This window comes from Centroberyx gerrardi, chromosome 6, assembly GCF_048128805.1.
Source record: "Centroberyx gerrardi isolate f3 chromosome 6, fCenGer3.hap1.cur.20231027, whole genome shotgun sequence".
Taxonomy (NCBI): Eukaryota; Metazoa; Chordata; class Actinopteri; order Beryciformes; family Berycidae; genus Centroberyx; species Centroberyx gerrardi.
The window spans coordinates 1466941-1482994 of record NC_136002.1 but is presented as its reverse complement, the minus strand read 5'-3'; the positions used below and the strand labels follow the sequence as shown (position 1 = coordinate 1482994).

Genomic DNA, 16054 nt, shown 5'->3' with positions numbered 1-16054 from the left:
TATGATCTGATGTTATTTGCTCGTTTAAGGGCTCCTGGTGCAGTTTCGCTCACAAAACATCCATGCACAGTCTCTGCCCATCATGTGTGATTGTGTGGCGGTATTGATCTTTATAAGAAGACAAAGGAGATGACAGGAAACCTTCTTGTTCCCACTGCCAAACCAAACTCTCTCTCTCTCTCTCTCTCTCTCTCTCTCTCTCTCTCTCTCTCTCTCAATGTGTCGAAAATCAACCGATTCTACTTAGCGCTTCAGTAAAGACCTGGAATGTTTCTGCTGTATTGACTGGAGCACTTTTCTGTTGCATTTGTTTTTGTGGTTTGCATGTGTTCTTCCCACGGCGCAGCCAAGGGCATCATAAACGCCACATTCAGTCCCACACAGTGAGCCCCACTCTCCGCTGATTTACCGGCAGATTTACAGACATCCACGTCTTCCGCTGCCATACAAACTTTAAGTAAGTAACGTTATTACCTGTAGTATTTAAGTTACGTTAGTGGAATTCAACACGTGCCGTGGGCCTGTACAGGATCTGTACTTTCGCATTCTGTACCATGTTTCTTTTTTTGCAGCATGTTTCCGTTGCTGTATTTGCTTTGGATTTTTGTACGTGTTTTTGAAGTATGTGTTTTTTCTGCAGTTGCAGCGCATTTCTCTTAATGCAATTGCTTTGGGCCCTTGTAGTGTGTTTGCACCCGTCGGCCACCGTATACTTTCAATAGAGCCAATGCTATGTTCAGACACAACGTAAAAAAAATTAGTTAGTGTGAATACATGTAAAGACAATGGAAGGATTCTAACAGAGTGAGATGGATGCAACTTGGCTCTAGGTGGTGCCAACTGAGGTGAAGAGGCATTTGATTTTCAGCTTCAGGGAGAAATTGGCAGGACGCAGGAAAGCAAAAGGCAATCAGCTTCAAACAGGACTCTATCTAGGCGCCTATAAACTTCTCCCTCCAACAAGTATTTACAGCAGGAAAAACTTCAGTCCATTGGGTATTTGTGACCAATAACACAGACTAATGACATCTGACCAAAAAGTTTATAAAAGCTAGATAACCTAAAGAAGACAGTGGTGGTGGTGCTGCCAAGCATGGAGCAAAAGGATTAAAATGAGGCATGAATAGAATAAAAAACTGAACCTGAGTTTCAACTAATCTACATTGTCTCATCAAGAAAAATGTCAAGTAAAACTACTAATCATATTGGGACTATAGAAAGATGTCAACCAAAACCACTAATCATACTGGGACTATAGAAAGATGTCAACTAAAACCACTAATCATAATGACTGGACTATAGAAAGATGTCAACTAAAACTACTAATCATAATGGGAATATAGAAAGATGTCAACCAAAACCACTAATCATAATGAGACATAATGAGATAATGAGACATAATGAGACCAAATAGCTGTAGCTACGTCGCTAGCTAGCTCACTAGAATAAAACATTATACAGTATTTGGGCAAAATTAAATGAATAAAATGATAAAATACAAAATAGGTCTACATAAACAAATAAGGCTAAACAAACCGATGCTTGACTCCAGAGCACACCCAGTGAAACACCCACAAGATAAAGTCAAAATTTCTCCTCACTTCCTGTGTGAACGCAGGGTAACAGAGACTGCTGACGATTCAGTCCACCCTGGAGAGCAAGTCGGATGGGCTTTGCACTTTAAGGCCAATTGCTTTGATTCTGCCAGACAAGATCAATCAATCCCAGAGTCCATTTCAAATAGTAATTTAACTGAGATCTGGAACAAAAGCCCACAGTGTGGATGTGTGGGTGGGGATATCCTCACAGGTGGACAGAATGAGCGATGTGTCTGCCCGGCTGTCAGCTCACCGGTCAACCGTCATCTCAGCCGATATAGACAGCAGCAGGCAGGAAAACAGAAGGCGGTCTGGGATATTGGAGCTGTCTGTCTGTGGAGAGCTGCAGTGCGGGGGAAATGAACACAAAAGCAAAGTCAGATGAAGCGTGATGATAACAGCCGGGGAACACTGCTGGTTACTGCTCATGGAGAATAACACAGATCTTTCATAAGTGCCTTATCTGCCTTCAAATGAGAGGGAGCTTTGGTTATTGCCTAAGGAGGAAAACAGGGAAGGAATGAATGAGAGAGCGAGGGAGGAGCAGGCATATAAGGAGTGCAGCATACCTCCATTAGGTATATGGCACAGTGTGAGTGTGTGTGTGTGTGTGTGTGTGTGTGTGTGTGTGTGTGTGTGAATGTGAATGTGAATGAAAGACTTTTGGTGCAGACTTTAAACCTTAGCCAAACTTTGTGTTGGCTCTCTCCCTGTGACTCCCAGCAGAATGTTAGATTTTCCACTCAGGTGTTCAACATCGCTCAGCTTCCAGGTCGTCTTGGATTGGTCTCCGGGAGCATTCTAAACCACTGGAGCCAAGTGAGGCAGATTTGTGCCAGCTGTCCCCCCAGGTAAGCTGGAATAACATGAGGACTCATGAAGTTGGGTGGAGAAACATTCCTCGAAAGGCTAATCCCAAACCGAAACATTTGCTAAACTGAGAGACATATGTTTTATATTACTTCCTGAGTAGCAGCAGTATGATCGGCTAACCAGCCAATTTAGTACCATCATTTAAGACAATGGTTAATGGTGATGGCAAGCTGAGTGGAGTGAAGATCTGTGATCTTCTCTATTGCCAGCATTTGCAGTGCAGCAAACATATGGTTTGTCTACAGCAGCACAACAAACCTGCCAGTCTCTATCTATTCCAGGAACAAAACTAGATGCAGAAATGTGTCTTTTTTCACGTTTTACTGTGATTATTTTGACAGGATTTTACTGCAGCTTGAGAAACAAAACCCCCACACACCACCATGGTAAGTTGAAGTTAATTCATGATCCAGCAGTTTTCCCTGGCTGGCTCATTTTATAAATCAGACCTTATCCATCAACGTATATACTTCCCTGAGTCTGAAATGTTGGACCAAGTCTTTACATTGATTCACTGTAAGGGTCTAAATATAGGGTGTTATTTGTGTTATTTCTGTGTCCTGTATTGTCTTGGTATATATTTCTAACTCAGAGCATCTTTTTCCATTATTGAAACAAGTGGAGGCCACATTGTGCTGAATCTGAAAATGAAAATCCCAAACCCATAAAACCAGTGAAAAACACCTTATTTGATGATAATAGCATGCTAACATGTGAGGAGTTAAAATTTTGTGCCATAATTACACCCACAGATATTCCATGACTTTTGTTGGATAACGCGAAAATACAGAAGCCACAGAATTATGCAGAAAATCAACCCAAATCCCATGTTACTGCCATGGCTAAATGTCATTAAAGAAAGATCTCCTCTTTCTCTCAAAGCCCAGAGCCCATCACATCTGAGAGTCTGAGAAAACATGCACAAAAACGGTGGCTGCTGAAGAGAGAGGTGAGCAAAGTTTCATTATTCACCATAAAATTACTAGTAACATATGTATTATTAATAGTAATAGAGGAAGAACCCAGAAGTACCATCAAAACAAATTTGCATACAAAGAGGATTATAAGGAACAGCAACTGAACAGTTTGTTCACTCTAATGTAGCAACTGAGCTACTAATCCATACACTAGAACTGCTGAACCAACTGAACAAATCGTACTGAATAAGTGTTATATAATGATGGCAATGAATGAATTAATGAACAAGGAAGTTTGAGAATTTGTGAATTTGTTGTGACTGTGGTTGATTAAACCCATTTTTGGATAGTAGCCAATTAGCATTTAAGTCATTGCCAAGGTAAGATAACAACTGTCTTTGTCCTGAAGGCTTGCTTTGTGCTTACAAGTGTGTCGGCTCAATTAGAACTATACAGAGTGCAGTTCAGAGTGCAGACACTGAACTGATTTGAAATTCAGATTCAGTGTCTCAGTGTTTCACTGTCTGTGAAACACTTTCTACCATCTTTGGTGAATCTATTCCCTTGATCCACAAGTGCTGCTACTTAATGATAGCCCTAACTTGGAACTTTCCTTGTCACAGAAGCGGCTGTGGCTAGCTGGTCTTACAGCAGCAAAAAAAAATGGTAGCATGTAGATGGAAACCACCCCATACATTATCCAAACGGGAATGGCTGCTTTCATTCTTGGATATAGTGTCTCTTGAAGGTGCCATTTCAAGAATGCATGGTGCCGAAATTTTCAACATAGATTTCTGGGACGCTGCATTGATGAAGATCAAATCGTATGTATAGTCTTCAACTGGGGTTCCTTCTGGGGTGGGCTAGGGGAGCTGGGGGTGCTAGACACACTCGTTTCTTTGACATTAGCTTTTCTCATGTGTTTGCTTGTTTTCTTTAGTCTTGCCTCACTAATATTGTTTTCTGTTCTATCTTGAATACTGCATACTATTACCATGAATAATGCTTGAGACAAGTAATATATGGTGTATATTGAGGAAGGTGTAATATTCCGTTCCCAACTATGTACCAAGGTATATCAAATAGAAGTGTTCTGTTGATCCTTGTTTTATTTTATATTATAAATCAATAAAAAAAACAATTGATCACAAAATAAAAAGGAAATTCAGACTCAGTTCCATTGTTGAACCAATTCAACACATTTACTTTCTTGAGGAGACCCAACACTATGCTCAATCTGACTTCGGTTCTTGAAGACCATGCCGCTGTGGTAACTTTGCTGTGGTAACTTTGCTGTGGTAAAACAAATCCTATTTAACAGCAGGGCCTTTTCATCAAATGTGGTAATTTCTGTGGGTTTTCTATTTTCAATACACTGTGCAGCCAAACTGCTCCCTCATAGTCTTAAGCACAGCAAAGCTTTGGCCAGAGTCCTTAATGCGAGCACTAGTGTGGCCCTAAGTGACTCCACTGGCTAAACTGGCCATTACTTATGTTGAGCATCATGAAGTGCAGTGTCTAGTTTTAGCATTGGCTCAGGCTTCAGTGGCTAAACTGGCCATTAGTGGTTCCTGAGGGAGAGAATGACTGAGGAAGGACAGTACGATGAGGGATGAGGGCTGCTGTTAGTGACTTCTCTCAACGGCCCTGAGCTTCATTTCTGGGCCATTGGAGATCAAGGAGCTGTATAATTGAGCATCAACATTGCACTTCTTGTTTTTATTGAGCTTTTTATTTTGAAAGTTGTACGAATTAAATGAATAAACAGCGTAAGCTAGTTTTTTTGCTTGTAATGGAGGAGGAATGCTTGTTCAGAGTCAGTGATTGTAATTGTTGTTGAGGTCTTGTGACTGAGGAATAGGATGGAGGGTGGGGTTGCCGTCCAGATGCCTCAGGGGGTTGTGGGAATACTCTCACGTTCTGTTGCTCAGGCTGTAATTGCTTCACTGAAGTGTCTAATTGGATCAGATATCTAATCACCACCAATTCCAACTTCAGTCTAAGTTTCCTTTTGAAATGTTAACACTTAGGCTTTCAAATAGCTCTTACAGCGAGGTAACGGATATGAATGATCAGTAACAATAAACATCTCTCAGCCTGCCACTGGGACCTCACAGCCACTATCACACACACTTTACCATAAAAACTGCTTCTATTGCAGAGCACCTCTAGTCAAGTGATATTCACAGTACCTCCTACTTACATAACAAAGTGCCATTAGGGTTCGACCGATATGGGGTTTTGAGGGCTGATACCAATACTGATATTTTGGGATTGAAGCTGCCTATAGCTGAAAGGCAATATCTGTAAAAGTGACCGTTTTCCTGCAAAAAAACATCATAAAAATGACAAGTATTCAGTGTTTCTCCCATTATGTTATTGTTGTCAGGGTATAAAAGCCTCTCAAACAGCAGTTAGACCAGTGGTTGTCAATCTTGGTACTCAGGACCCAGAGTACTGCTGGTTTTCTATCCTGCCAGGTAGTTAATTGCATTCACCAGGCATCCCAGGTCTAAATCAGTCCCTGATTACATGACTAGAATAAAAACCAGCAGGGCTCTAGGTCCTGAGGACCAGGACTTAGAACCACTACATTTGAAAATGGGATGGGCAACCATGTGTCATGGAGGGCCAAGAGTTTGCAGGTTTTCATTCCAGCCTAATGCTGTACCAAAACTTTTAATCTGGATCAGAATTGTTATCAAACCCTTTTTCGCATGGTCAGATTGACTCTGATCCAGATATCACAAGATCAAGATTTCAAAATCTGTATTTGCAGCATTGGACAAAGCATGTTTTTGATCAATAAAGACATGAATGAAAATATAAGAGTTTGTATGTTACTTTTATTTTCTATCTGCACACAGAAAAATCTCAGCATCTCAACATCTCATTCAATAGCAAAAAACCTTTCCCATTACTGCTTTCATTCAAGGAACATTTTAGAAATAAAGGTTCCAAAGTGCATCTCTCAATGCCCATCCAGCTGGTCCATCCTACTGCAATGGTGGTAGGGCCATGTCAGGGCCTTCCCTGTGCAGCTGTAGATGATCCCCCCTTCCATCATGATGGAGAGGAACCTTGCATGTTTCAGCTTTGTGAAGCACAATACAGACATGAATAATGTTGCATGCTTGCTTTGGCTCCACATGTAGGTAGTTCAGGCATGTAAAGCACCTCTTCATCTCAGTTGTGCCTCTGGTTGTTGTGTGGACACTGTTTAATTTCAACTCTACATCAGTGTTTGCTGTGGCAAAAGGTGTCATTAGCCATGGCAAGACTGGGTAGGCACTGTCACCTAGTATAATGCCATCTAGGGGGTTTTGCTGGAACCTTTTCAAGATATTGCTCTCCCCAAGGATTCTGCCCCAGGCCATCTTATGACGCATTTGGTGATGATGAGGTCTGCATCTCCCACAAGTTGCACATTGATGCTATCCTGTCCCTTTCTGTTCACAAACTCCCATTCTCTCTCATGGGTTGCCTGAATGTGGACATGGGTGCAGTCTACTACGCCAATACAATGCTGCCTTCCACATGTGGTCAAAGTAGATTGGTAATGAACTCAATATCCACCCAACCAAATCTAAATTGTGCGTAAAGTTCATCTTTTGTATACTCCTCCAGTAGTTTAGGGCATGCAGTGTGTACCCTTGGTCTGTATCTTCTCCTGTGGTGTTGTAGATGTTGAACAACGGATGCCACTGTAAGGGAATGGTCCCTCACTAAAACAAGTGCTCTTGAGACTGCACAGTCTCAAGAAACTTAATGCAAGTTAATGTAACAGGTACTGGTCAACTGAGAACTAACCACGAATTTAAAGCAGAAGGCCTCTAAAAACCACAGCAAGTCAAAGTACCCTCAAACAGGGAATAAGCCTCACAAACGAGGTGAAGTGACTGAAATAGTCCTTGACAACATTGGTGGACCAACATCCCAGGCTCTACATGGCATTTTGACAGCCTCACAAGGTGAGTCAGGGCTTTGCAGGACTGAGAATGATGCTGGGGACTCTCAAGGACCAGTTTGTTATCCATACCCCTATGGAGGCAGAGTCTGGAAACTCACCAGCCACTGATACACTACAACTGTCAAGAGGAGCCTCATTCTCCAATGGAGGAACCATTCCCAACAAGAAAAAGGCATGCTAAGAAAGAGCAGAAAAGCATATTCATCTAGCTGAAGATCAGTAATGTGCATTTTGTTTATATTTTGTTAACCTACAAAATGGCAGTAGGTATGAGATTTTTTTTTACTTGCAAATATGCAAATATTAAATACTGCCCGGTGCAGAGGAGGTTTCTCTAAGACAACAGGTGAAGCAGAGCTTCACTGCAAAAAAACAAACAAACAAACTTTATATTGAACATACATATTGCATTATAAAATATAATTTTCATTGTCAAAGGATCATCACACAGTATGATCCTCTGTGAAGCCCACAACGGTGCTTTTTGAAATGGTTGCAGGGTTCAAAAACCTGCCTGACAATATATGGTGAAAAACAGCAGAACAGCTCCCCCTTCTGGTTATTAAAAGGAACTTCAGTGAGGCAACTATTTTCTCTGCTTCACCAGCTAATGTAACTCAATGGATTACTTTATACAACAATACCCCCAGGGGTGCCCGAGAGGGGGGGAGGATGAGCACCCCAGTCAGATGCACCAACGGTTAACGACACAAGGCAATGTTTCAATGACAACGGGTGTGAATTGCATTTGTGGAAAGGCCTGCAAGAACGAGAGGGGTCTGAAGATCCACCATGCCAGGATGAGATGTTTGGCAAAGGAGCCAGTGACACAGCACACAGAAACCAGTTCTGGTGAGACGCAGGAGGAGCCAGGCCAGGAGACAACCCACAGTGCCCAGAGCCTCCAAGTGTTACTGACACCCATTGCCAGCTCTCCTCTGGCCAAACCGAGGATCCAATGGCCCCAAGCCAGCAAGATCACGGAATGGCTGCAGTTTCATGAAGATGTGGATTAGATCCTGGAAGGGACTGCAAAGGGGGATACAGACCACCAGCTGAGGACGATGACAACCATCATTGTCAACATCGCAGCAGAAAGATTTGGGACAGAGGCAGCCAAGCCAGCACGCCATATGCTCCAAACCACCGAGCTACAAGGATCCAGCATCTCAGGAAATAACTCAAGACTCTGAAGGAGCAGTTCAAGACAGCAGGGGAAGTCGAAAGGTCTGCTCTGTCAGATCTTCGGGCAGTCCTCAGGAATAAGCTGCTGATACTGCGCAGAGCTGAGGGTCACAGGAGGAGGTGGAGGGAGAGAGCAAGGAAGAGGGCAGCCTTCCTGGCCAACCCCTTCAAGCTAACCAAACAGCTGCTTGGCCAGAAGCGGGCTGGTCGCCTGACCTGCTCCATAGACACTATCAACGACCACCTCAAGCACACGTACAGTGACCCTGGGAGACACCAGTCCCTGGGTACATGCAATGCGTTGATAACACCACCAGAACCAACAGTAGACTTCAGCTTGAGGGAGCCCTGCCTGAGCGAAGTGGAAGAAGTGGTCAAGAGGGCGAGAGCAAGTTCTGCACCGGGCCCCAGCGGAGTTCCCTACAAGGTCTATAAGAACTGCCCAAAGCTCTGCCACCGGCTTTGGAGGGCCTTGAAGGTGATCTGGAGGAGGGAAAAGATTGCCCAGTCATGGAGGCATGCTGAAGGGCTGTGGATACCCAAGGAGGAGCGATCTGAGGAAATCAGAAATCAGTGTGGAGAGCAAGATCTTCTTCAGCATTGTTGCCAAACGACTATCCGACTTTCTGCTCAAAAATGTCTACATTGACACATCTGTGCAGAAAGAAGGCATACCAGGCATCCCTGGTTGCCTGGAGCACACAGGTGTGATCACTGAGCTCATCAGGGGGGCAAGGGAGGGCAAAGGAGACCTGACTGTGCTGTGGCTTGATCTCGCCAATGCCTATGGCTCGATACCCCACAAACTGGTCGAGGTGGCACCAGTGAAACATCATGTACCCCAGAAGGTGAAAGACCTCATCTTGGACTACTACAGTACGTTCAGTTTGAGGGTCACCCTCTGAGCAAATCTGGGACAAGGCAACCACCAATCAGAGCCTTTATGGATGACCTCACGGTGACTACTACATCAGTGCCAGGAGCCAGGTAGATACTTCAGGGACAAGCTCACGTCCTGGATGCGGATGAGTTTCAAACCAGCAAAGTCCCGGTCCCTAGTTCTCAAGAGGGGGAAGGTCACGGACAAGTTCCGCTTCAAGGTGGGTGGAGAGCAAGTCCCGACCATCACTGAGAAACCGGTGAAGAGCCTGGGGAAGGTCTTCAACTGCAGCCTGAAGGATGCAGACTCCATCAAGGCAACTTGATGACTTGTTGAAGGCTGTTGACAAGTCAGGTCTCCCCGGAAAATTCAAGGCCTGGATCTACCAGCATGGGATCCTCCCAAGAATACTCTGGCCCCTGCTGATCTATGAAGTTCCCATCTCAGTGGTGGAAGGCTTTGAGCGAAAGGTCAGTAGTCACCTCCGGAGGTGGCTTGGATTGCCACGCAGCTTGAGCAGCAATGCGCTGTATGGGAACAGCAACAAGCTTAAGCTCCCTTTCAGCTCTGTCAAGGAGGAGTTCATTGTGACGCGGGCAAGAGAACACCTGCAGTACACCAGGTTGAGTGAGCCCAAAGTGGCCAGCGCTGGCATCACAGTCAGAACTGGGAGGAAATGGAAGGCGGCAGATGCAGTCCAGCAGGCAGAGTCTTGGCTGCAGCACAAGGTCCTAGTGGGAAGGCTGGCGCAAGGCAGGGCCGGACTCGGGAGTGGAACAGCAGCCCGATATGACACTACCAGCAGGAAAGAGAGAAGGAAGCTGGTGCAGGAGGAGGTACGAGCTGCGGTGGAGGAGGAGAGAACCAACAGGATAGTGGCCATGAAGCAGCAAGGGGCATGGATGAAGTGGGAACAGGCTTTGGAGTGGAAAGTCACCTGGCAGGACATATGGAGGTGGAATCCCCTGTTGGGCTTTGATAGGGGCAGGTTTGGTTATTAGCAATTAATAATTAATAATTGTGAGATTATTAATATTCATAAAATTATTGACGGGAGTCAATATAAACGGGGCACCACCCTGGAATCAGGGACCAATAACTGAACCTTCAATACAGTCTCAGAATGGCTGTTCACCCCCAAATGACAGTGGTTGAGTACCACTGTACATTTATGAGTGAACAGTGAAGGGTGAATTCGTACACAGGCCCTCACAACCAGCAGTTATTGCAACACATATGCACAAGGAATCACAGACAACTTCTCTTTAAAAGTATAATGGAGTTTTATTTAACTTTAGCAATATCAATCAATAATCAATAACACTGCAGTTAATCAACAACTTATTATACAACTATAACTATCAGTCTAACTAACAAGCATAAAGGCACAAACAGCATATGGCACGTATGGATGCGTGCGTGTGTGTGCGTGTGTGTGTGTGTGTGTGTGTGTGTGTGTGTGTGTGTGTGAGAGAGAGAGAGAGAGAGAGAGAGAGCAAGATGGCGGACGTGACCACGCGAGTGGGACGTCTCGCGAGAGTTCAAGATGGCGGCTGTGACCGCGCAGTTTGAACAAAGGAGTTTTGGAACCAAGATGGAGTTGGAGTTAGGCAGCTAAACCAACACCATCTAATTCTAAAGTAGCAATGAATGTGTAATGGGATGTGGGTGTGTGTGTGTATGTGTGTGTGGGTTAGTAAGGGAGAGAGAGAGAGAGAGAGAGAGAAAGGGGGAAACACTCAGGGTAAACCTAGAGGTTCTACTCGCCGTCTCGAGACACAACAATAGCCTTTTACCACACAGGAACTCAGGGTACGACTTGGAAATAGTACGCCGGGTTACTGGTCTTTGAACTGGTAAAAGGCAGTATATTGGCTTTATACGGTGGCTACTAACATGGATGCAAGCTCAGCGGCATGCAATTGAACGCAAATCAGCTTCACATTAACACAATCAAATTAAGCAGCAAGCATAATGATTGAGGTATTATTCATACAGCATAATATGGACGCGGCGGTCCGATGCGCTTCCCAATACGCACAAATACAGCTTCTGATCAGTAAGCTTATTTAACACACCTATTCTAGTCTCTGCCCAGAACCAAAGCCTCTTACTTGGGATTCACTCTCGAGTGATTGGTGTGTGTTTGAGTCCGTCTTATCGATTCCAGGGGGTTTCCCAGGATATCTGCGGGACCGTTATCTCTCCGTGCACGGAACAACGGCCAGCTGGCTTTCCTCGTAGGCAGCGAAGATGTCAGCCAGGAGTCGACTTGGTTGAAAAAACGTATCCTTACGTTGTCTTCTTGGAGGGAAGGAGTGTCCTTAGCTGTATTCTCTTCCAGTCCACTTCTGCAGGTCTGCTACACACGGCAGTGCGTGTAAGGAGTTAGAATGCCGGATGCACAAACAGCTAATCTAATCCTTCTGGATCCAACAGTGTTATGGCTAACACTAAACAGTCTGGTCTCGTCCCGCGAGTTGAAGACTGCGCCTCGGCTAAACAAAAGAATAGTTCGAACGTTTCAGGTACCACCTTGTTCAGCAACGGGGTCGCAATAAGGGGCGATGAGGAAAGGTATCTCTGGAATTTATACTCTTGGTGACGTCATGGGGACATCCCGGGGTTCTCCCGAGTCTCGTCCAATGAGAGACCAGAGGTTGGCTTTCAGCCAGTTCGCACCTAGGTGTGAACTTCAGGGCCTGTTGGAATTTTGGCGCTGCTTTCCTTTGTTTAAGGTCCTAGCCCAGCGGGTGGGCTAGAGTTCAGGTTTCTGATTCCCTTGTTAGGCCGGTGTTTTAGGCTTTCAATCTTACATGTAGGCCTTTCCTTTGTTTGACCACATGGCCTGGCCCAACACCCCAAAGGATCAAGTTTTTAGGCGATTTTGTTCGTCAGGGAGGGAGAGAGGCTGAAGCAGAAGCCCAAACACTGCTCTGTCGGTTTGCTTTCCTCAGCACGACACTGGGTGATGACCGTTGACCTGGAAGGGCAGTTGAAGATTCTGCCACACATTACCCAGACCTCACTGAGGCCAGACATCATACTGGTGTCAGAGGCCACAAAAAGGCTCACGCTGCTGGAGCTCACTGTGCCTTGGGAGGAGAGGATGGAAGAGGTACAGGAGAGGAAAAGAACAAAGTATGCAGAGCTGGTGGAGGACTGCCGCAGGCAAGGGTGGAGGACCCGGCGCATGCAGGTAGAGGTGGGCTGGCTTCGCGGGCCAGTCCCTCAGCAAGGCCTATGGAACCTTGGGCATCACCGGGCTGAGCAGGAGAATACAGAGGAAGCAGAGAAAGCCTCGAGATGGCTCTGGCTGAAGAGAGGCGAGCAGTGGGGGAGGTAGCATGCCACGTGGACACAGGCCAGGGCTTGATCAACCCTGGTCGGGTCACCTGTACAAGGGTGTCTGATGTTCGAAAGACTCGAAACACCCAATGATTCCAGGTAACATCACTGATGATGTGTCCAAGTTTGTGCATCAGAAGATGTATTCTTCAACTATAAGCCATTGATTGGATAGTTATTAAGTATGACGTGTTTTTAAGATCGCCCGTGAAGCAGTGCCTCACCAGTCTGATGATGATGATTGACGTGTCTGAGTTCAGCCGTTGAGCACAATACAGGCACTTTGACCGTCGGTTTCTATTTGGGTCAGTAGAGGCGTTAGGAGATAGAGAGAGAGAGAAAAAAAAATAGCCATTTAGAAAAATAGTTATTTGATTGTAGTTGTAGATTGTGCAGTGTGTCAGTGACGTGTATATTTTATTAATAATAATAATAATAATAATAATAATAATAATAACCTTTATTTGTATAGACATTTCATACACAACATGCAGCTCAAAGTGCTTTACATCAATATAAGGCAGATAAAAGACAGATAAAAAGATAAAATTAATATAAAAGAACAAGCAAAATGCATTGCATTAAAAGAATCAAATCAAGTAAATTAGAAAGATAAAAGAACACAACAAATACTCCCACTTTTAGATGCACATTGTGACTGAACCCATATGTTTTTCTTTAATTTTCTTTTCCCCTGTCCTTCCTGATTCTACTCTTGATCTGATATTTATCATCTGCATGATTTGGCTCTACAGTTCAGTTGTGTATCATCCGCATAGCTATGGAAATTGACATTATGTGCTTTAATAATATCACCTAATGGAAGCATGTATAGCGAGAAAAGCAGGGGACCCAGACAGCTTCCTTGTGCAACACCAGAAGTTAGATCATGTTTCTCTGATACATGATCTCCAAGACAGATGAAACATTTCCTCCCTGTAATGTAAGTTCTGAACCGGTTTAGGACACATTTAGAGAGACCAATCCAGTTCTCGAGACGATCTATGAGAATATTGTGGTCGATGGTTCCTAATGCTGCACTTAAAGGCCCTGACACACCAGGCCGACGGCTGGCTGTCGGCCAATGTTGGGCCGTCGGTAAGCGTCTGTGTCCCTAGTTTTTGCGGTGTGTCCCGCACCGTTGGCACTAGTCGGACCCCTGTTGGCGGCTTTTCGGCCGATTGAGCATGTTGAATCGGCGGCGGAGCCCGTCGGTGAGAGAGATCACTCTGATTGGCACGAGAAGAGAAACGGAAGTGACGAAAGCAAGCAAACGATGAAGTCAAGAGGGCACACACAGAAGGCTCTTCTCCATTCTCCATCTCTATTCCAATACGCGAATATTTTCACAACGACATGGCCGTCTGGAATGAAGAAACTGAAGACCAACTGATCAGCATGATTCAGGAGAGGCCAGCTCTGTACGACATTACAGAAAAATGTTATGCCAACCGAGTGGTGAAAACAGAACTCTGGCGTGAGATCGAAAATAAACTTGTTATATCAGGTAAGATTTTCTTTAGCAGAAACTGTTCGGAATTGTTTGTGTTATTGTTCGCTAACGCACTGTAAATATAATTTGTTCTTTCTGTTTACCGCCAGTCTGACTCTGTTCGCTAGCGCACGGTAAATATCATTTGTTCTTTCTGTTTGCCGCCAGAGTCTGACTCTGTTCGCTAGCGCACGGTAAATATCATTTGTTCTTTCTGTTTACCGCCAGAGTCTGACTCATTTTCAGTTGATTCGGTTCCATATGGTAAACTCGCTTTATGGAACAGGCAGTTGTGTTGTTATTATGTGCGAGCTAGCTGGCTAACTAGCGTCTTGAATCCATCCTGTCACAACAAGAAGAGCAAAAATAACCTTTGTTGGCACTGCATATAGAGATGAATTGAACATGCTAACTAGGCACAATGCTTGAAACTTGGCTTTGTCTTTCAGAGAAAGAGCTCAGGAAGAAGTGGGATTCTCTGCGAACCCAGTATACCCGGTACAAGAAACTTGCACCCTCAGGAAGTGTTGGAGCACAGAAGACTGGCAGGCAGCAATGGATCCTGACCCGGCTGCAGTTTTTAGAGCCCCACACAAAAAGGAAGGAGACCACTTCCAACCTAACTATCAGGGTAACTGAACTATTTCATTTGTTGAGTAAAAAGAAAACATTGTTTCTTGCTTCTTTCATTTACTTATTGTAAGTCACTTTGGATAAAAGCATCTGCTAAAAATGTAAATACAAATTTGCAAGAAGTGGAGTGGCCACTGATTGTCCAGGTGGGGGTTTCTACCCCTCTATTCACATGTAGCCTTTCATATGTTAACTTGGTTTCACTCTCCCATTATCCCATCATTGAATTTATTTATATTATTTTAAGGAAAGTTCGGCGGCTGCTGCTGATTCTGATTCACCCTCAGATGGCACCATCAATGAGACCTGGACCAGCGCCCCAGTGGAGCCCTGCTTCTTTGAGGCTGAGCCAAGGCCCAGCACTCCCCTAGCAGAATCCACCATCTGTGGAGCAGAGTCCACACCGACACATCTCAGTGAGGAGCCTTTGACAAGCACCTCTAGCCAGTCAAGCACTCCGAGGCCTCAGGTGAAGCGCAGCAGGAAGATGCTGGACGAGTCCGCCAGTGAGGAGTCAACAAAGTTGATGCGCACCATTGGTAAAACCCTGGAAAGGTTAGCTTCTCAGGAAGACCACAATGATGCATTTTCTACCACCCGCCGAGCTCGCGACAGCCTGTAATTGAAGATGCGTTGTTCGACAGATAGCCTGCGGTTCGGATATGGCTTCATGAGGTACTCCTTCAAGGGAAATGCCTCATCTGCCACAATGCAATAAGGAGCCAGCTGGTCAGAAGCAGGAAGTGGTGCAGGAGCAGGGATGTTGGATGTTCTATTCTCCAGGGCATCCTGCAGTGAGCATCCTCCAAACACTCCGCCATCTGAAATCCACCCATTGCAACCAACATCTACGTACAGGAACCTGTAACTGCTGTCGACCAGTGCCATTAGGACTATGGAAAATGTATGCTTGTAGTTGTAGAATGTTGATCCAGTTCCTGGTGGGGGGCGAATGTTGATGTGTTTCCCATACAGAGCACCTAGGCAGTTTGGGAAGTTCCACTGAGCCTGGAATCCATCGGCTACTTGCTGCCACTCTTCCACTGTGTCCGGGCACTGAAAAACAAGTAAATACAATGTAAAACCCATGAAGGTTAGTTTCATATGTAAGCTAGTTTCATATGTCAGACCCTTGATAACTTGTAGTCATGTGGCCAT

General features: G+C 44.9%; 1 pseudogene; it reads left to right on the top strand.

The window, feature by feature from the left end:
• Positions 1 to 8083: 8083 nt before the first annotated feature.
• Positions 8084 to 10424, top strand: LOC139911570 (uncharacterized; annotated as a pseudogene).
• Positions 10425 to 16054: the final 5630 nt, after the last annotated feature.